At 39.5% G+C, this 21366-nt stretch overlaps 1 protein-coding gene across 9 annotated transcripts in view; it reads right to left on the bottom strand.

Moving 5' to 3' along the window:
- Positions 1 to 21027, bottom strand: part of LOC129764458 (hemicentin-1) — a 304717-nt gene extending 283690 nt beyond the window's left edge. The window contains exon 1 of one of the 9 annotated variants that reach the window (XM_055763545.1): positions 20838 to 21027. The gene's annotated coding sequence lies outside the window, so the exon portion shown is untranslated. The other 8 variants (XM_055763542.1, XM_055763543.1, XM_055763549.1 and 5 more) reach the window with 8 other exon arrangements.
- Between the last annotated feature and the right edge of the window lie 339 nt (positions 21028 to 21366).

Below are 21366 nucleotides of genomic sequence, written 5' to 3' on the forward strand. Positions count from 1 at the left end.
GTGACCTGTTTTCTGATTTGGCACCCTTCCTGAAAGACGTAGTGCTACGTCAAAAAATCAAATATGATACACAATACTTAAACAAACGTCTAGAGAATATTTAAGTTGTGATTCGGATTCCGATTACGAATTTCCGGTCTCCGTATAAGCCGTATAAATAGAGCATCCATGCTTGGCAAAGGAGACATGTCCCGAGATATAATTTTCCAGTGTACAATGATGTTAGCATGTTAACATATTAGAAAATTTGTTCTTGCTGCTTATTCGTGCATAATGCATTAATCAAATAGTTTTTAGACATCATTCAGAAGCAATTAAATTTATTATTGTTTTTTTTATAAAACATTTCTTGGTACAGTTCTCGAAACATTTCAAGTATCCGATTTTACGTATGGCCTTCAGAGTTGACATGATCGAAATAAAAATCACAGGGAGACGTGGCATTGAAACCGTTTTATCATGAGTCAAAATGTGGCTTCATAAAAAAAATGGGTGGGTTATATCTATGATATAACCGCAAAGTTTTCGTGGGACTACCTTAGCTTTGCAATTATTTGTTTGTATTGTCATGTGAGATCAGTTCATGCATTTGGATATATTATGTTCTTCGTTACAAGTAAATTTAATGACAGTCTTTTTACATTTGGTATGATGACATCTTGGTTTTGAAGTCTGTGTTAGACGAACACATTTCAGTCGGAACAAAAATGCCCCCGATTTGTATGTATTTGCAATCCAGACACGTTTAGAATTCTGTAATAGGTAAACACATCTCAGCCGGAATAAAAATGCCCCCGAATCGCATGTATTTGCGATGGTATTTCCCCATGCTCCTTGGATTAGAAGTCTGTGTTAGAGAAACACATTTCAGTCGGAAGAAAAATATACCCGACCTGCATGAATTTGCAATGCCAATTTCCCCAGATACCTTGGTTCTGAAGTTTGTGTTGGGGAAACACATTTCAGCCGGAACAAAAATGCTCCCGACTTGCATGTATTTGCAATACCAACTTCCCCACGCTCCATGGATTCGAAGTCTGTGTTAGGGAAACACATTTCAGTCGGAACAAAAATGACTCTGACTTGCATGTATTTGCGATGCCAATTGCCGCACGCTCCATGGATTTGAAGTCTGTGTTAGGGGAACACATTTTAGAAGGAACAAAAATACCCCCGACTTTCACGTATTTGCAAAGTGAATACCCCCAGGCACATTGATTTTGAAGTCCGTGTTCGGGAAACCATAAATCGGGCCAATCAAAACTTAACATTTCACAGTTTTTCTATTGTTTATCTAATGAAAAATAACATTTTATTAATTGCGATAGAAGCGTAGAAATATTCCGTATCAATTGATGCAAACATCTTTCCGATCCAGTAAGAAATGCTCGAGTTATAAGCATTTGCAATCTTTCATTTTTTCCTGCATGTTCTGTGTTTAGGTTTTCGTTTTACCCCCCATATACTCCGGTTAGACGTAGTCCCACGTCAAAAACAAATTTATGTCACTTTGGTCAGAGGAATATTTGAAAGCAGATTTGAAAGAAAAGCAATTTAAATTCAAATTCAAAACTGATGAAAAGAATGAGTATAGAAATAAAAAGCAACCATAAGCCCTCCGCTTTTTATTGTTTATATATGGCAGTATTATTCTAGATTTTTTTTTTTGTTTTTCGCTCCAAATTAACACCTGTGTTCGACAGAATTACGTTTCATATTGTATTTGAATCTAATTATTTTCGTGCTTCACTCGGATCATTCAATAAATATATTTTTACTGCTGTTATAGGGTCACAACTTTCGACAGATGGAACACATCTTACAATGACATTTTCAGAGTATCGACAGAAACAGTATGACCCAGGTACGACAGTGATGGTTCATCACTTTCAATAGGCCATTTGGAGGATAATTGCACGATTATGTTGTGTTAGCAAAGGAGCGCTGTGTCAACTTGTTGCCGCCAGCAGTTTCAACTTGTGGTCAGCGTTGATTAAAAAAATATATTTCGCATATCGATAAAGTCAACAAAAATACAGAAGAAGGTAAACAAAAAAGACGACCAAATGAACTAAAATGCTGGATGAATCAAACCTCTCGAATGCTGTTTGTAATTGAGTTTCGGATTGAAACTTCAACGACTGACGAACAAGCAGCTTTGTGTAGCAAGTTTGTACTGTTCAAATGGAACGAGCGACTGATACAATAAAATCTAGCTCACCTGTAGTATATGTCAAATCACGTAGAACTCAAACATCGATACATGCATACGTGATACATGAGAGAGAGAGAGAGAGAGAGAGAGAGAGAAAGGAATTCATTTTGGGGGGAGTCAATTCAATATGAATTGGAGTCCATTTGACGGAGAAGAATGAAATGAGATAGTCAAGTTGTACAGTGAAATAGCAACTAAACCATCGAATGACTATTAAGTCATGTTGACGGGAAAACTGCTGGAAGAAGCCAAAACTCATTTCCAATTGGATACTTAGGCGACGGTAGGGATATGTCGAGTTCATAAAATCTGGATTCGCATCATTCTTGCACGTCATCCCAACTTTGTTGACCTTGCAATCAGTGTTGCCACCTTTAATTCTGTACCAGAGGGGTTGAAAATGTTTCTCATCTACACTTTTTCTTCCAAAAATCTGCACCATCTAAAATATTCGTTATAAAAAAAATATATAATTTGAATGAAATAAAAAATATATTATTTTAATGAAAAAAATGGGTGGGTTATATCTATGATATAATCGCAAGGTTGACGTGGGACTATCTTAGGTTAATAATCATTCGTATGTATTGATCAAATTTTTGGTTAAGTTAAACAATTTCCGAATTCAATATATTTGCGTTGTGAGTAAAAAGTTTGAACGAATGCCATGTCTCTAGTGTCTGCACGATTTTACCAGGTACCTAAGTTTAGAAGACCATGTTAGGGAAACGCGCTCTAGTCTGCACAAAGGCAAGCAAGTACAAATGTACTCGCAGTTTGCATGTATTTGCAATGCCGATTTCCCCAGACACCTTGGTTTAGAAGTCCTTATTGGTAAACAGATTTCAGTCGGAACAAAAATACTCCCGATCTGCATGAATTTGCAATCCCAATTTCCCTAGACACCTTGGTTCTGAAGCCTGTGTTGAGGAAACATATTTTAGTCGGAACAAAAATGCCCCCGACTTGCATGTATTTGCAAAGCCAATTTCCTCTCGCTCCATGGATTTGAAGTCTGTGTTAGGGAAATACATTTCAGTCGGAACAAAAATGACCCCGACTTGCCTGAATTTGCAATGCCAACTTCCCCACGCTCCTTGGATTTGAATTCTGTGTTAGGGAAACACATTTCGGTGGAAACAAAAGCTCCCCCTACTCTCATGTATTTGCAATTCCGATTTCCCCAAGGCTGCTTGGTTTCGAAGTCTGTGTTGGGGAAACCGTACCAATCGGGCCAATCAAAACGAGGTAGTTAGGGCGTTTAGATAACGCTTAACATTTTAAAGTTATTCAATTATTTATCTAATGAAAAATAACATTTTATTAATTGCGATAGATGCGTAGAAATATTCCCTATCAATTTATGCAAACATCTTTCCAATCCAGTAGAAAATGTTCGAGCTATAAGCATTCGAAATCTTGCATTTTTTCCTGCATGTTCAGTGTTTATGTTTTCATTTTACCCCCCATATATTCCGGTTAGACGTAGTCCCACGTCAACAAATTTTTTTATTTATTTATAAATATAATAGCATGTCCGAAAAAGAACCAGAAATTATTGAGAACCAGAGCAGTGGGACCAAAACCCCAAAAAAGGAGGATGGTTGTAATAGCTGTTATCCATGGTTATTATGGAAAGAAAGTAATGGATAAACCACTAAGCCAAGGTGTGACGCGACCCGTGCCGAGGGATGAATGGTAGAAGGGGGTCTCAACCCTGCCGTTAACGGAGCCTCTGGAGCACCATGGCACCCTCCACAGTATCGTCTACCCTTGCTGCGTTAAGCCGGTTACTGATGCAGCGGACCTTCTTTACCGCGAGACTCGTGGGACTTCTATGAATAATCCAAAGGATAACAATAAAAAAAACTTCGAGTTCCGGCAGCCTCTCTTTGAAAAAACCTTCATAGAGATCGACTCTATGAGTGTAGAAGAGGATGAACTACTGAGCGATGCACCTGTGGATGTTCAGTCCTGCTTCTCTTCCATCCTCAACACTCCGACTCGCTGTGAGTCGCTAGAGGATGATAGTGTCGAATGTAGCGTCACTATAAAAACTGATTCTAATGTTGTAGATTCAGCCGAGGTCCACTCTCCGTGGAAAAAGAACCTCACCAAGGGTCAGAGAAAGAAGCTGAAGAACTTAGTCGCAGCTGGGATCTCTGCAAAGGAAGCTCGGCTGCAAGCACTGAGTCGGCATATCTCTGGGCCAACAAAACGCCCCCGAGTAACGACGAAAAACCGATTCCTAAAAAATCGAAGCAAAATCTCTGCCCCCGTAAAAGAGCGGGCTGAATGAGCAGAAAAAAGATGCACATAACACTTTCCAAAACAACACCACAAAAACCACTATCAAATCTGCAATCTCCTTCAAAGAAGCCTTGGAGCAGATCAAAGTTGGAATTCTCCCGGTGAATTATCCCAACACTGAACCGACTACAGCTCAGCTAGATTCCATTCAGAATGCTCTTCTCACTGCAGTAGAGCAACAAAGAAATGAACCGGTGAAACCTAAGTTTTTCAACTGCTAATATAAGTCGGGCTATCTAATCCTTTCTTGTAAAGACCATCAAACTTCGGAATAGTTGAAGAAAGTGGTTCCCATGATAACCCTAGAAGATAACATAAAACTGGTTGCTCTAGACGCAAAAAATATTCCGCGTCCAGAGATTCTTCATGCCTTTTTCCCACAAAGTGCAACATACAGCGACGAGAGACTCAAAAGCCTCATTGAGAGCCAAAACGAGAATCTCTGCACCGATAAATGGCGTATACTAAAGAGATCCAATCCCAATGAATTCCACGCGGATTGGACGCTAACAGTCGACGAAGCTTCGTGGCGTCAACTTGTTAGCAACAACTTCAAAATAAACATCCGATTTGGCGAAACTAAGCTGAGGAAATGAAATCCAAAGCAGCGCCAAACCACAACTCAAAAAAACTCCAGTGTGCTCAATAGAGATCTGGTTGCCAAGAAACGAGAAACCTCATAACTCCAAAAACCCAGGTAATCTGAAGTCTCCAGAGCCCAGTGGCTCCAAACTTGTCGAGCCACAAAATGTTCAAAAAGCCGTCAGCAGCGTTTCTGGTAATCCGAAGCTTCCTCGTGAAGTTTCTCTGAAAAACAAGAAACTTGATAATCTGGATGTTCCTGGCCCAAGCGGTACAAACCTCAACGGCTATCGCAAAAAGGGTAAGGACTTCAACTACCTCAAGTGAAAAGGGTGAGTTTCTTCAAACCCTTCATCACGCCAGATCCAAAACGAACATAGACACTGGAACAAACAAAAAACCTGACCATAATTTCAATAAAGCAGATGGGGTGCCGATTCTCCGGGTCGGTCAACCCAACCCAATGCAGAACACTAAATTTTTGCAAATAAACCTCCATCACGTAGAAGCAGCGTCGAGCGTGTTATCCAGGAGGTTTACAAACGACACTATGGATCTAGCTCTTATCCAAGAGCCTTGGGTTCACAAAGAACGAATACTAGGTATTCAAACAGGTTCATGTAAGTTGTTCTACGATGACAAGCATGACTCCCCAAGAGCTGCTGTCTTAGTAAAAGCAAACATTAAATGCTTTCCTATTACAGAGTCCATTCAAAGAGACATCGTCGCGATCAGAGTGGAAGTACCAACCGCCAAAGAAGGATCCGACATAGTAATTGCGTCGGCTTACTTTCCTGGCGACGTTCCTGAGGTTCCCCCACGAAAGGTAGCGGCGTTTGTTAACTATTGCAGGGAAATTACCAAGGACTCTATCATTGGATGTGATGCCAACGCTCATCACACAATGTGGGCAAGTACCAACATTGGAGGCGATCTGGCGTAGTGGTAACATCCATGCCTCTCACGCTAAAGGTCACGAGTTGAATTCTCACTCCCGACATTTTCTTCCAAAAATGGAAGTAAAAAGTGACGAACCAGCCAAATGAGTTGAAAGTCACTATAATACAGATAAAACAAAAAAATCGAGGGGTTGTATCCGAGACACGACCGCTTAGGACGTAGGACTACGTAATCTTTTTTTTTTAATTTTTTGGTTTATCATTTTGGATATTATTTGCGAATACGACGAAGGTTCATAAATAACTCTTTAGTAAAAAGTTCCGGGGACCCTGAAAGGTTTACTGGCTTGCGTGGTTTTGTAGAATAATTTCTAAAAGCAACGATTCTTTCTTGCCATAGCACGCATTGCACTGGGTATTTAACGAGAGGCGTCTTCCGTTCATCGCCATTCAACAAGCATCAAACACGCGTCTAACAGATGCACACAGTTGCAGCATCAAAAATGAAACATGAAACGCGAAAATAACCGTTTATGAAAAATCGATTCTCGATTCTCGGTCAAAACCGTCAACAGAACCGTATTGCATCAGAACATGTCGTTGCGCACGAGAACAAATACGAATGGCAACTTAAAGGTGTGCTATTCACATGTACAGCTAGCGTTCACAGCTCGAGGGTAAAACTTGAAACACGAAACGAGCAGAATAAGCGACCATTGATGCAATACTTATACGCTAGCGACAGCTCACTTGCTTCGCAAATATTCTCTTTTCACTATCCCCCTTCGTTGTTTCTATTCTTCTTCTTCTTCTTCTTTTCTTTTATTTACTGATTACATCCAACGACTCATTCGTCTCCGACTGTTCCTATTCTGGTGGCTGCCTAAGTTGCTCGTTATTGACATCTCTGTTCGGGAAAGCACTCAAATGGACAGAAGAAATGTATGGGGAAATGGGAATGCTTCCAATTTTTAACAATTTAAACCATATACAGACTATGGGATTGTAATATATAACATATCAAACAAATCTTAGAAAAGTTCCGATTCGATTGGTATGCAAATCGTTAAAATCCGTTCGCAGCAAAAATGGTTATTAACATTAAATTTATTTCATAAAAACGTGACCTGTTTTCTGATTTGGTACCCTTAATGTAAGACGTAGTCCTACGTCAAAACAGTACCAACATTAACAATCAAGGTAAGTATATTTTAGAATTTCTCTGTGTGTATGCGATTGTGTCTAACGCAAGACCGCATTTCTGACGTAGGACTACGATATTGTATTATTCGATCCGCTTGTTTATTAACTGTTTTTTTTTTAGAAATGCATCGAAATTTTCGAAATAACTCTTCAGTAGTATAAAGTTTTAGAGATTCTGAAAAGATCTGGTGACTTATGAAATCAACTGAAGATGATTGGTTTATGATTCACTCTGTCGCTTACAAGAATGTTGTCGCGGTGGTCTTTTCCTGTTGACATACACACGGTCACAGGCGGTTTTATGTTTGTTTCATCAACACCATTATTCCACATATCTAATAAACAAAACGATAACCATTTGAGTCTACATTTGACGACGCTTTATGCGTGTATGAGTATGATGCAGAAATACACAAGCACTCTCCTCGTACGGTATGGAAAACAACGTTTCGTGCCATTACATCGAATTCCACATTGGTTTTCAAGTTGCGAATAAAATCGCACCACGATATCATTTATAACACGATCAGATCTAATGTTATCAGCTTGCTTGCAGGAGCAAGATTTTTTAATTGCAAATGGAAATGTTCTGCTCGAACCTTTTAACCTACAACGTCGAATCACACTCGTGATGTATCGATGTGGAATGATTACATAGCTTCAGGCGCCTGATGTTCGCGGGAATGCTTCAAACGAACTGGAAATTATTAATCTTCTGTTAATTTTTCTTTAATTTTGAACGAACTTTGAAAAGAAGTAAATTGTTAACAATTTATTGAATTTGTACGTAGCAATGAATCGTTCATTTTTATTAATCAAACTATTTGTGTTGTACCTGTATTTGCATATCATAGTGCGCCCATACGCACCTTTAGCAGAGTAATGGAACGACACGACGTGCTCATGTTTGGTCCACGCTGTTGGAAATTGAATCGAATGGCAAAGGGTTAACGCTCTGGTCTTCGGTATAGGTGGCCATCGTGCGGAGCCTAAATTGCAATATTTCTTCTCTTGTTCTCGGGGTTCGCAATTCAAGCGACTGATTCGCAATGTAATGTATGGAAAAATAGCAGTCCATCTAATTTTCATCAATTAAAATCAACAACCCTAGTCTTTAAATGTATAGTATGTCAAACAAATCTTGGAGAATTTTCGTTAATTTTCTTTCATAACAACGTAAGCTGTTTTCTGATTTGGCAGCCTTACTGGAGGACTTAGTCCTACGCCTAATCTCGACGAGTAATTTTAAGACATTTGGCATCAATTTTTTTTAAAAAACCTCGATTTTTCGTGATTTTTCGTTTTTCAAAAAAACTCTAATTTTAACGTTTATGACACCAGCAAAAGAAGCCCAAATGAGCTAATATTTTGCATAGGGTATATTATCGTGCAAATCAGCATTTCGTAGCAAGTTCCGAATGAAAAATTGAGATAACTATTTTTATTGGCACCCAAAACCATACTTTACGTTTCGTACTCCGAAAGTCCCAGAATGCCGATTTTTTACCAAAAAAATTTTTTCGAGATGACACTAGATCTCGAAGTTTTATGCAATTTTAAGATATTTGGCATCAAAATTTTTTTTTCGAAAACCCCCCCTTGAGGGATTTTTCGATTTTCAAAAAACTCAAACTTTGACCGCCTTGCGCCACTCTCCCTTAAGTCCGATTGAGCTGAAATTCGGCATAGGGTTTTTTTTTCGAGGTGGTGAACATTTTTTATGAGGTAACTTTCTGAAATTAGAGATGACCATTTCCTTTGGCACCCTAATTTACAGTAATTGTAAAAATCGTGAGTTTTGAAGATTTTGCTTCAATTTTCACCATTAATTGTTTATATCGATATTGCAGCGAAATTAAGGAAGATGAAAGTTGGGTGTCAAAGAACAAATTATAAAGTGGCTAGAGAGCTTTAAGGTGAAGGTGGAAGCTAGCCATTGTAATAGTATAGGTAAACCCACGTGTAAAAATGGGGTAATAGTGTTTGTGAGAGAAGAGCAAAGCACACGTAAATATATCAATTCACTTATCAGACTGTGTGGCGCTTCATTGACACGAGTCTTTGAATACATTTGAAAAAAATACAATTCAATACTAAAGTAAAATGTATGAACGATATGTTCCGATGAACAATTGCAAATATAATATATATATATATATATATATATATATATATATAAGTTACCGTCAATTCCAAACGGCAACACCAGCCATGCACCAGCTCGAACAACCTAAACAGCGGCATCATCACTTTTGGCCAAACGTCCCATCTTCACTGAAATAACATATTCAACGTAGACACCACAACACGAATCAGCATAACAGGCAACGGTACGCAACTCGAGAATGTAGGTATCAAATTCCCTTCGGCTCATTGAGTAGGCATAAATCATAAGTCATGTAAACTGGAAGCGATAATAAAGTTAGTCTTAATCTTACAGTGAACAAGTGTAGTTCTTTTTTAAAAACGCTCTCCTTTAATTTAAAAACGTAAGTGGCGCAGTCGTGCGGATTGCGGTTTTAGTTAGAAGTTCGCGTGTGTGACCGAATCGACGGCTTATCGATTGTAGTGGCACCCCAAGGACAACTAACAAAACCAAGCGATCAGAACCAGCGAAGGAATATCGCAAAAATTAAGGTAAGCAAAAAGAGACTAGGTATAGTGATTTAATATTTAGTGATTTAATAACGAATAAAAAGGTGATTTTTTTTATAACCGGTACCAAGTGAAAAACTTTATAAAAAGATATTTTAATTTCCTAGAGACTAGGTGTAGTGATTTAATATTTAGTGATTTAATAACGAATAAAAAGGTGAATTTTTATAACCGGTACCAAGTAAAATACTTTTTTAAACAAGGAAATTTTAATTTCCAAAATTAAGCGATTTAGGAATTTCAATCGAGGCCGAGACATGGCAGAGAACCAGCTCGAACTTCTCCAAGCGAGTTTGGAACAACTGGCCAGCCGTCTGGCCGAGAAGGATGAGCAGATCGCTCAATTACAAATCCAAGCAGCGCAAGGTGAGCGAAATGCTCAATCACTTGCCGCCCAACTGGCTGCCAACAGGCAAGCGAACCCCGTGCAGGTGATTCAAGTGCCGGAGCAAAGAACGGAATCGATACTAAAATCGTTACAGACGCCCCAAATTATTCGGGATCTTCCGTGTTTCGACGGAAACCCGTTAAAATTAAACTCATTTTTAAAGGGGATTGATAATATAATCCCTCTGCTGAATGAGGCACAGAATACTAACGTCTATAGAGTGTGGATTCAAGCGATCCGCACAAAAGTAATTGGGGACGCTGACAACGTACTCGAACTATACGGCACCAACCTAACGTGGGCCGAGATAAAACAAACCCTAATCACACATTACAGCGACAGGCGTGACGAGGTCTCCCTCACCAGAGACCTCTTCAAATTGAACCAAATCGGAAACGTGGAAGAATTTTACTCCAAGGTATCGCACATCGTTTCACTGCTCACAAATAATCTGAGCATAACAGAACAAAATGCAGCCGTGAAACAAGCAAAGAAAGAATTTTTCCAGGACATAGGGCTAAAAGTTTTCCTCGCTGGCTTAAGAGAGCCGCTAGGACCAATCATTAGAGCCCAATGCCCCACTACAATGAAAGACGCTCTCCGACTTTGTATGGAGGAGCAAAACTATAATTATGTAAAATCATATAAACCAATGCTACCACCGAAACCATTTAATCATCCAAGAGCTCCTATTCCTCCAAACATACCTACCCGGCCAGTGAATCCTTTTAAATTTTCAGCACCATACAATGGTCCTGTGAACGTACCCCGTTTTCCACCGAACCCCAAACCAATCAATTGGCAACCTAATTTCTCTCCAAACCCAATTCAGAGACCCCCAATTTTCAGAAATAATTTCACCCAGCAACCAAATCCTAATTTTCCCCGCAATCAGTTTGGACAAAACCATCAAAATAATTTTCCCAAACCAGTCCCTATGGAGGTGGATCACTCGATCCGAAGTAGGAACGTAAATTACATGAATAGAAACAATAATAACCATTTTAAACCACGCCAGAATTTAAATCCTTTTCACCCAAGTCCCAACTATCATTTCGAACATTGTGAAGAAACATATTTGCCCGATTATGGACATGCTGAAAATGACAATTATGCCTTAGCGAAGGTTGAGGGAAATTACCCAGACTATGACCCCCATAACAACATCTATTCAGAAAATGATCCAAACATTTTCGGAGGAAACATCGAAACCAATGAGACATCTGAGAACACAGAAGGAAATGTAGATGATTTAAATTTTCAACCGGATTCAGACAGTTCAAACGGGAGATAACAAATTTTATCCCATATGTAAAATTAAACACGAAAATAGGAGAGATGAAATTTTTGATAGACAGTGGCGCTAACAAAAATTACATCAATCCTGCGAAAATTGCAAATCTAAAAATTTCCAAACTAAATCATTCTTTCGTCAGAAATATCAACGGCACCCATTCCATTAGCGAATCCGTTGAATTTTCTCCCTTCGATGGAAAACCTCCCATCACATTCTTTTTGTTCAAATTTCATCCCTACTTTGACGGACTTATTGGCTATCAAACATTGACTGAACTTGAAGCCGACATAATCACTTCTTCTAACACACTTAAATTTCCAGACTATACCATCCAGATGAGTAGGAAATATCCTAATTCCTACGACATCAACTTGAATGCAAATGAAGAGGTTCCTATAAAACTTCCAATAGACATACAGAACGGTGACTTCTATATTCCAGAACTTTACTCCTTAACAAACGACGTGAATATCCTTCCAGGACTCTATCGATCAACCGATAATAAAGCTACTGTCATGATTAGAAATACTAGCCATTGTCCGGTGAAAGTTAATTCAAACAGACCTATTTTTTCCGAATTAAACAATTTTGACGAAGTCTCACCTCCTGATTCAATGAATAATAACCCTCAAGAACTGCTGAAACAAATCCGCTCAGACCACCTAAACTCAGAAGAACGCCAAAATCTGTTCAAAATAATAAAGAAATACAGCGATATATTTCATCAAGAAGGACTAAACTTGACCTTCACAAGTGCTATTAAACACGAAATTAACACCAAAGATGAAATACCGGTACACTCGAAATCCTATAGATACCCTTATTGCCATAAAGCTGAAGTGCAACAGCAAATAAGCAAAATGCTCGATCAGGGTATTATTCGTCACTCGAGCAGCCCTTGGTCTTCCCCGGTGTGGATTGTCCCCAAGAAAGAGGACGCATCAGGGAAGCGAAAATGGCGTCTAGTGATAGACTATAGAAAATTGAACCAAAAGACTATCGAAGACAAGTACCCTATACCCAATATAAATGAAATATTGGACAAACTGGGACGTTGTCACTATTTCTCTACATTGGACTTAGCTAGTGGGTTTCACCAAATTGAAATTCAAGATCGGGACATACCAAAAACCGCCTTCAGCGTGGAGCATGGGCACTATGAATTCCTTAGGATGCCATTTGGTCTTCGGAATGCTCCATCCACGTTTCAACGCGTGATGGATAATGTCCTTAGAGATTATATTGGCACCATATGCCTTGTGTATATGGATGACATTATAATTTTCTCCACCAGTCTTCAAGAACACATTGAAAGCCTTTGTAAAATTTTCGATAGACTTAAAAGATTTAACATGAAACTTCAGTTGGACAAAAGCGAATTCTTGAAAAAAGAAGTTGCTTTCCTGGGTCATATTGTGACTCCAGAGGGCGTTAAGCCTAATCCCAATAAAATACAAACAATAAAAGAGTGGCCTTTACCTAAGAATGAGAAACAACTCCGTGGGTTCCTCGGCGTGTTAGGATATTATAGGAAGTTCATTAGAGACTTTGCGAAAATCGCAAAGCCCCTAACAAACTGTTTGAGGAAAGGTGAGGAAGTCCATCATTCAAAGGAATTTATTGAAGCTTTTCACAAATGTAAAAATATATTAACAAGTAGCGACATACTGCAATACCCCGACTTTACACGAGACTTCATCTTAACCACAGACGCCTCTAACCACGCGATTGGAGCCGTATTATCCCAAGGCATAATAGGTCGAGACAAACCAGTAGCGTTCGCCTCGAGAACTCTAACCAAATCCGAAGAAAATCTCTCAACGATCGAAAAGGAATTACTAGCCATTTGGTGGGGCTGTAAATACTTTCGACCATATTTATTTGGCCGCAAATTCACACTATACACTGACCACCAGCCCTTGACTTACGGTTTAAATTTGAAAACCCCCAACAGTAAATTGATCCGCTGGAGATTAGATCTTGAAGAATACGACTATGACATTAAATACCGACCAGGCAAACAAAACACTGTTGCCGACTCCCTATCTCGGATTCCCCTAGAGATCAATCTCAACGAAGACACAGATAATAACGAAGACGAAAACGATACCGACGACGCAACCGTTCATTCGGCAGACACGGATGACTCGGAATTCATACCTATGACACTAAAACCACTGAATGCATTTTCAAATCAAATAGTTTTAAAAATTGGACAGACAGACAGTGAAGAAGTCGAAGAGATTTTTCCACGCGTGTTCAGAAAAACGATAACAAAATTACATTTCGGAGTTCCGACCCTTCTAAGAATACTACGTGATTACACAAATCCAAAAAAATTAAATTGCATCAATTGTCCAGAGACCGTCCTACCTTCTCTTCAAATAGTCTACAAAAACTATTTTAGCCGAAATAAAACTTTTAGAATGAGAATATCCCAAATCACCTTAGAAGACGTCACTACCGAAGAACGCCAGAACGAAATCATACGAGGACAACACGATTTCGCCCACAGAGATATTCAGGAAAATCTTCAGCAAATCTCTCGAACATACTATTTCCCTAGCATGAAAAGAAAAATCAGAACGTACATAAGATTATGCGATCAATGCAATAAAGCCAAATATGATAGAGCACCTTACAAAATCAAACTAGGACAGACCCCCATCCCAAAACGGCCACTAGAGATTATCCATGTGGACATATTCATATCTCAACCGGATATGTTCTTATCCATTGTAGATAAATTCTCTAGGTTCGGAGTTTTAGTAAGTATCAAGTCCAGAACAATACAAGATATAAGAAGAGCCCTTCTGAAGTTCTTTAGCACTCATGGGAAACCTCAACTTATTGTATGCGATAACGAGCCATCCATGAGATCTATTGAGGTTCGAGGACTCCTCGATGACCTAGGCATACAAATATATTTTACACCGACAAATCATAGCGAGACCAACGGAATAGTGGAAAGATTCCACAGTACACTCGCCGAGATTTATCGTTGTAATAGGCATAAGTATGAATCACTATCCAACAAAGAATTATACAGAATTTCTTGCACTTTATATAATGAAACCATACATTCTGCAACTAACATGAAACCCCGAGAAATCTTTTTAGGTATCAAGGACCAAGATGAAAGACCTCTGGACGCCGAAGAAATATTGGCAAAAAGAGATAAATTATATGACGAAGTCGTATTAACACTGACCAAAACACAAAGGAACACACATAAACAACACAACCGGCATCTGGAAGACGAACCAAAATTGGTCCCAGATCAGCAAGTGTTACATAAAGTGCAGGGAATTCGGAATAAAACGAGAAAACGATATTCAACGGTTCAAGTTGTCGAAGACAGATTGAAAAGCTTTATTGACGACTCGAATCGTAGATTACACAAAAATAATATAAAAAGAATAAATAATAACTAATAATATTTTTTCTTTCAGATGGCACTTTGTCTGTTGATCCTTCTTGTTCTGCAAATGCAACTTTATTTTGGACAAATCATTCAAATTCAAGACATTTCAACAAACCCCGGACTATTGACCATACGAATGGAATCAACATTCATCAAAAACGGACATATTCACGTTTATCACGAAGTAGACCTCGACCTATACCAACCTATACTTAACCAACTCAACACCATAATCACCGGATTAGAAACCTTTCCTAACATCAGAGAAATCACAAGAATGTTGCGTAGTAAAATGCATGAAATTACAAACTTATACAGAATCCTTTCCCCTAAGGAGAGACACAGAAGAGGAGCCTTCAATTTTTTAGGGTCTACAATAAAATTAATTACAGGAAACCTAGACCAAGAAGATTTAGACAGAATTAACACGGAGATTGAACATCTCAAGGCAGGAAATCGACAGTTAATTAATGAAAACAATTTACAAGCAACAATCAATGAAAAACTACAAAATAGAATAAATAAAATAATCCAATCCATTAATGACCAACAAAGTAAGTTGGTAAAACAAATTATTTCAAATAGACAAGCTATATTAGATCCCAACAATGTAAACCAAAATTTCACGGCCCTCAGCAAAGTAATCAGAGTTTCATTTCACCTAGACCAAATACGAAACCACCTAGACACCGTATTCGAAACCATTCAATTAGCTCGCGTAAATGTGATTTCGAGGAACTTCCTAGAACCGGAGGAATTAAAAGTCATAGTGCATCAGTTAGAAAAACAGAACATTACATTGCTTAATTCAGAACAGGCTTATGAATTTATAAGTATAAAAATAGTCTTTAAGAACAGCAAATTATATTTTGTTATCTCAGTGCCATTTGTTAAAACGGAAATATTTAACGAGTTGCTGCTGGAACCATTACCAATCAACGGAACATCTCTAAAACTACCATCAAGGACAGCAATAGTAGGAAGCCAATCAACTTATCTTCTCAACGGGCGATGCCAACCTGTGGGACAAAATACCATGTGCGATCAGAACAATCTGATAGACGTTTCCAACGACGCATGTTATTCCAAAATCCTACGAGGATTTTCCGGAAAGTGCAGCTTCGTGGATCACGATGCCAATTCAGGCGTCAAGCGGCTAACTGATTTCCATATCGTGCTGAAGGACGTTCAAAAAGTATTCATACAAACGGATTGCAAACTGACAAACAGAACACTATCAGGTAGTTTTCTAATATACTTCTCAAACTGTGCAGTAATCATCAATGGCACAAAGTTTGACAATCGAGAAAGACACAACAAACAAACACCACTGGCAATATCGCTAGATGGTCTACAAATAGAAAAAGGCGCTCTCGAGGAGAATATAACTATAGAAAAACTACAAGAATTAAACATCCGCAACCGTGAACGAATGGATTCAATAGAAGAATCATTTGCAATCCATATCTCAACAAATATCGGAATATTTTCGATAATTATAATTTCTGGAATAGTAATAGCCATAACGAAAATCAACAAACGCACTAGTAACGTATTTAAAATTGGCCAGCATCCATTCCCAGAACCCCGCAGAACATTACCAGAGAAGAAGGAAAATTCAGAGAAACCAACATCCGCTAAAATCGAACCGGGACGGTTCGAACTTCATGAGGGAGCAGTTACCGTCAATTCCAAACGGCAACACCAGCCATGCACCAGCTCGAACAACCTAAACAGCGGCATCATCACTTTTGGCCAAACGTCCCATCTTCACTGAAATAACATATTCAACGTAGACACCACAACACGAATCAGCATAACAGGCAACGGTACGCAACTCGAGAATGTAGGTATCAAATTCCCTTCGGCTCATTGAGTAGGCATAAATCATAAGTCATGTAAACTGGAAGCGATAATAAAGTTAGTCTTAATCTTACAGTGAACAAGTGTAGTTCTTTTTTAAAAACGCTCTCCTTTAATTTAAAAACGTAAGTTATATATATATATATATATATATATATATATATATATATATATATATATATATATATAAGGTGCATTTGCATATGAAATCAAATTCTGATTATACGCGAGCGTAACATGAGCAAATTTATAACACATGCAAATTGGGGCTCTTTTGGTATTAACAAGTTCTTCCTTATGGTAACTCGATGTTGATAATTCCTTGATATTTTCCTTCGTTGATCGTATTGTTTTCACATATTCACGTTGGAGACCCTTTACCCTTCTCTTCGTTGGCCGAGGCATTTTGATTGAATGTAATACTTTTCCGTTAACTGTTTTTGAAAGCAAAGGCAGCCGTAGCAGTGTTCCGAGCTCTGCAAAACAATTGCTAAAGTTGCTAAAGTTGCTAAAACTTACATTATAAACCCATTAAACGTAAAAATAATAATTGTATTGATATCAACACAATTTTATTCTATTGATTTTCATGACATGAAACGCTATGACTCAGGAATAACATTTTATTGAGTGGTTTTTATAGCTGTTTCGATGATGTTGTCTGGCATCAGTGTCGACAAAATAACGATGCTTTCACCAATACAAACAAAACCATTTCCGAAAATTGAGAAATGCAAATTTAACTTTCAGATCACTAGCTCGAGTTTTCCGACGTTTTTCACAATACATTGCGACAGCAGATGAAAATGTAATATCTTGTTAGTAAACGATTAGAGTTTGGTTGATATTACTTGATGGGAAGTGTGCGAAAACGATAATTTTCTTCACACTGTTTCGCAAAATTATTGATTTTCTGGCGAGGGGTAAGGGAGGGAGATGAAAGAAATGAGCGCCATTGTGGCAGCCATTTGTGGCTAGCTTCCACCTTCACCTTAATGTAATTGATAGAAACAGTCAAGTTTAATATGAATTCTTAGGATAAAATCAACAATAACACATTAAAAATTACTAACTTTTAAGTTTTCCACTTCCAAAATATTATTTAGATGCACTAATTTAGATGTTCCACCATTATGTTCTGTATGAAATTTTATCATCTTTCAAATGGAAGCAACAGAATCGTCTTCCGTAGCGTACTTTCTAATGTAGAGCCTGTTAGAGGTAATAGAGTCCAAAACAAATATAAAGTTATATAACTCTGTCATTGTTGAAATTCGAACATATGCGTGTTTTCTGACTTTAAGCAGATGAATAAAAAAATAAATTCTTTTTTTAGATTCATTAAACGAAACATATATGTATAAAAAACGAATAAACAAATTTGTTTTGACTCGATTATATACAGCGAAAAGAAATCCCAGACTGTAAATAATCAACTCCACCCTGTATATGTTTTTGGTTCGAGTCGTTATTGCGCACAAGTATTGCATGAGTTATAGTTCAGAGAAGAGCGCGAAGGGCCGTAGTTCACACAACACCGTTACACCATGTGATTGTTTCCGAATGTTTCTGTCGTTATCATATCAGGAGTTAACAAGATATTTTAGCCTCTGGGAATTGAAGTTTCTCAAACAAAATATAAACAAACCCCAAATTCGATATTTCTCCACCAAATTTGGCAGCATGCCATCGGCAAGAGTTTCACTATCTCAGTCCGCTCAACAAATATCAAATATCAGCATGAAGATTAACCAGCAGCTATAAACGATCAGCGTCTCTCGTCTAGCCCCGAAAATACTTACCTCTTCACTGTCAAATCCAAACCCGCACACGTGGGAAGCGATTCAATTTGCAATTTCCCCCCGAACTACAAATTGAAAAGCATATTCATTGATTTTTGAGTGAACCCCAATCAGCTAATCTTTTACGCAATTTCAATGTTTGTTTGTTGAAAGGCTGTGACCTCGTCGCTCATATACATCTGAATATCGCACCGATGCGGCACCGAGGAACGATTTTTGCCATCACGAAGCCAGACATGAATGAAACATTGGATCAAATTTGCATATGCCACTTTATCACTCATTCTCCGGGGAAGAATCCAAGACAAATTCGAATGCGATCGTGATCGGAGGCGAATCGAGTTCGATGTATGAGGCTCCATTACTTATTCACTCGTGACGTGCCGTGGTGATTGAAAAATATATTCGCGTGTTTCCAGCCCCTAAAAGCATGTTTGCTTGACACCGCTCCCACCGTGGAGGGCGCCACCAACAGTCGATGCTGTTCCCGACATCAGAAAGCATTAGTTATTTAATAATTAATTTATTCAGAAATCTGCGGAAATTACGAAACCAAACATGTACACAATCTACAGATTCGAAACACCTCGCACCTCCTTTCCCTCCCTTTGAAATAGCTCAAACACAGGTTGTTTACAGCTTGCTGATAATCCGCCCGGAGCATGCCTTCTTATCACAATTCGAAAGATCTCATCCTTCCCACCCGTGTAGAATCCAAATCATATTCAACAAGCAAACAAGAGAGAGAACGCTGCGGCAGCAATCACAATCGACGCCCACCCCCTCCTCACCCCATCAGGAAAAGATTGAATTCAGCCAAAGCCCCTCACCCTCTCATCTTACCATCAATGTCGTGCCCAAAACCATCCATCGCTCGCGCCCTGCTTCATTATTGAAGGCATTAAATTATTAATACCGCACAAACACAACTCAAGTGCGCACCGCTGAAAACGGCGTTCATATTCGCGACTGCCACCAGTCAAAGCCACCCCACCGCACGGTGCCGCCCGGCGGAGTCCTGTTTCTCCTCGCGTTCCCGAATTTTCCCACGGCTCCGCAGCCGCTGCTACTCCCTTCGTTTGTATCTACCATAAATTCGTATTTTCTGCTACTGTTGCGGTCAAGTTGGGATTTAGGTGCGCGGTTAGGACTGGACTGGAAGGGGATTAGGGAAGTTGTCCGTTGGCCGGAGAAAATGAGAGAAGAGCGCGAGATGCAAGAAATAGTTTGTTTTTTTCTTCGTTCCTTAATTTCCTCGGCAAAAGTTACTTTTCACTCTCCAGAGATTCCGCTTAGTATCTCGGAACGGCTGCATCTGTCTTCTCTGGCTCCCAATGGAGGGAGGAAAAGTCTTCCCTGCAAATTTCCTTTCATGTCGCTTGTGCAATCCAATTTCGGCCGTCGCACGCAATTTTCCGGTCTAGTCCGAGCGTTCGAGAAGGAATCAATTTAACAATCCGCTGGATTGCGCTCGCCTCTCACAATATTGATTTTATGAGCATCAAAAATTCATCACACACAAAAGCTGATGTTCTCTCGGACCAGAAGCACACGAGACACGAGAAATTTTGCGCTTTCGCACCGAGAATGCCTACCATCGAACGAAACTCGGCCACCAGCATAGCATCCACACACACACACACACACACACACACTTTTCACGATCACTCTTTTGCTTCGTTGCTTCTTTTCATTCGCGTCAAGTCGCCTGCCCCCACATCCAGCGGATCTCGGTGTCTCGAAAATAACTCTACGCGAACCACGGGAAAATTACATCAGCGCTCAAATAGCTCCATAGTCGTTTTCCTCATCACCACCGAGTCGAGTCAGCAGCCGCCACTGTCACAATGCTCAAATACTCAACAACAAAAAATCCTCACTCCAAAGTGGCCAGGATGTGGGGGGAACAACGCCAATTCTCACTTTTCAACACTATTTCGCTCGCTTCCTGCTTTTGCATGTGCACATATATGTAGGTATACACTCGCGGAAAAGTCTAAACCATGCTCTAGATTTCCTTTGGGCTTCTTGCGAGGAGCAGAAAACACAACACACGAAACAACTCAACCCAAAAACCTTTGACTCCGCACTCCGTTCGCCGCGAGACTAACTGACAGACTGTCGTCGTGTCTTCCACCACCCAGAGAAGCTGGGAAAACTGCGAGGAAAATTCTTACCCGTTTTTCACATTTCACTCACTCGGGGGGAGACTCGGAAACTCTCACTGAACGAACTCGCGATCGGCTTCTGCACACTGAGATTCGCAAAAAAAAAAATGGGACAAAAAAATCGCCACTGCGTTTTCGAGAAGGGAGACTTTCGTTCGAACAGAAGCGGATTTCGCTTTCGCTAGAATCGACAGTTGGAAATAAACTGAGCCGTGTCTTCGAAGCAGTCCAAGCGCGCCACCAATGTCTCTCGCACTCACCTCTCGACACACGAAAACACGCGGCGCGTTTGCGGAACGGAACGGTTGGGGGAAAAGCCGAAGAAAACCCGAAACATGTTGCGATCCAAACTGCTGCCAACGGTGAGTAATGATGGGAATTCTTGAGTCGGGACCCGCTCAGTGACGGTCTGTTGCTCCCGTCCCGTGCTCAGGTTGACTCTCGAAACATGAGAAGCGTTTTTTTTTTGTGCTTCACGTCGAGAAGGGGGCTTTGACACATTGAATACACGATATCATCATCGTCCATCGTTTTATCGCGCGGACGCTCGCACCGAGTTT

This window comes from Toxorhynchites rutilus, chromosome 2, assembly GCF_029784135.1.
Source record: "Toxorhynchites rutilus septentrionalis strain SRP chromosome 2, ASM2978413v1, whole genome shotgun sequence".
Lineage (NCBI taxonomy): Eukaryota > Metazoa > Arthropoda > Insecta > Diptera > Culicidae > Toxorhynchites > Toxorhynchites rutilus.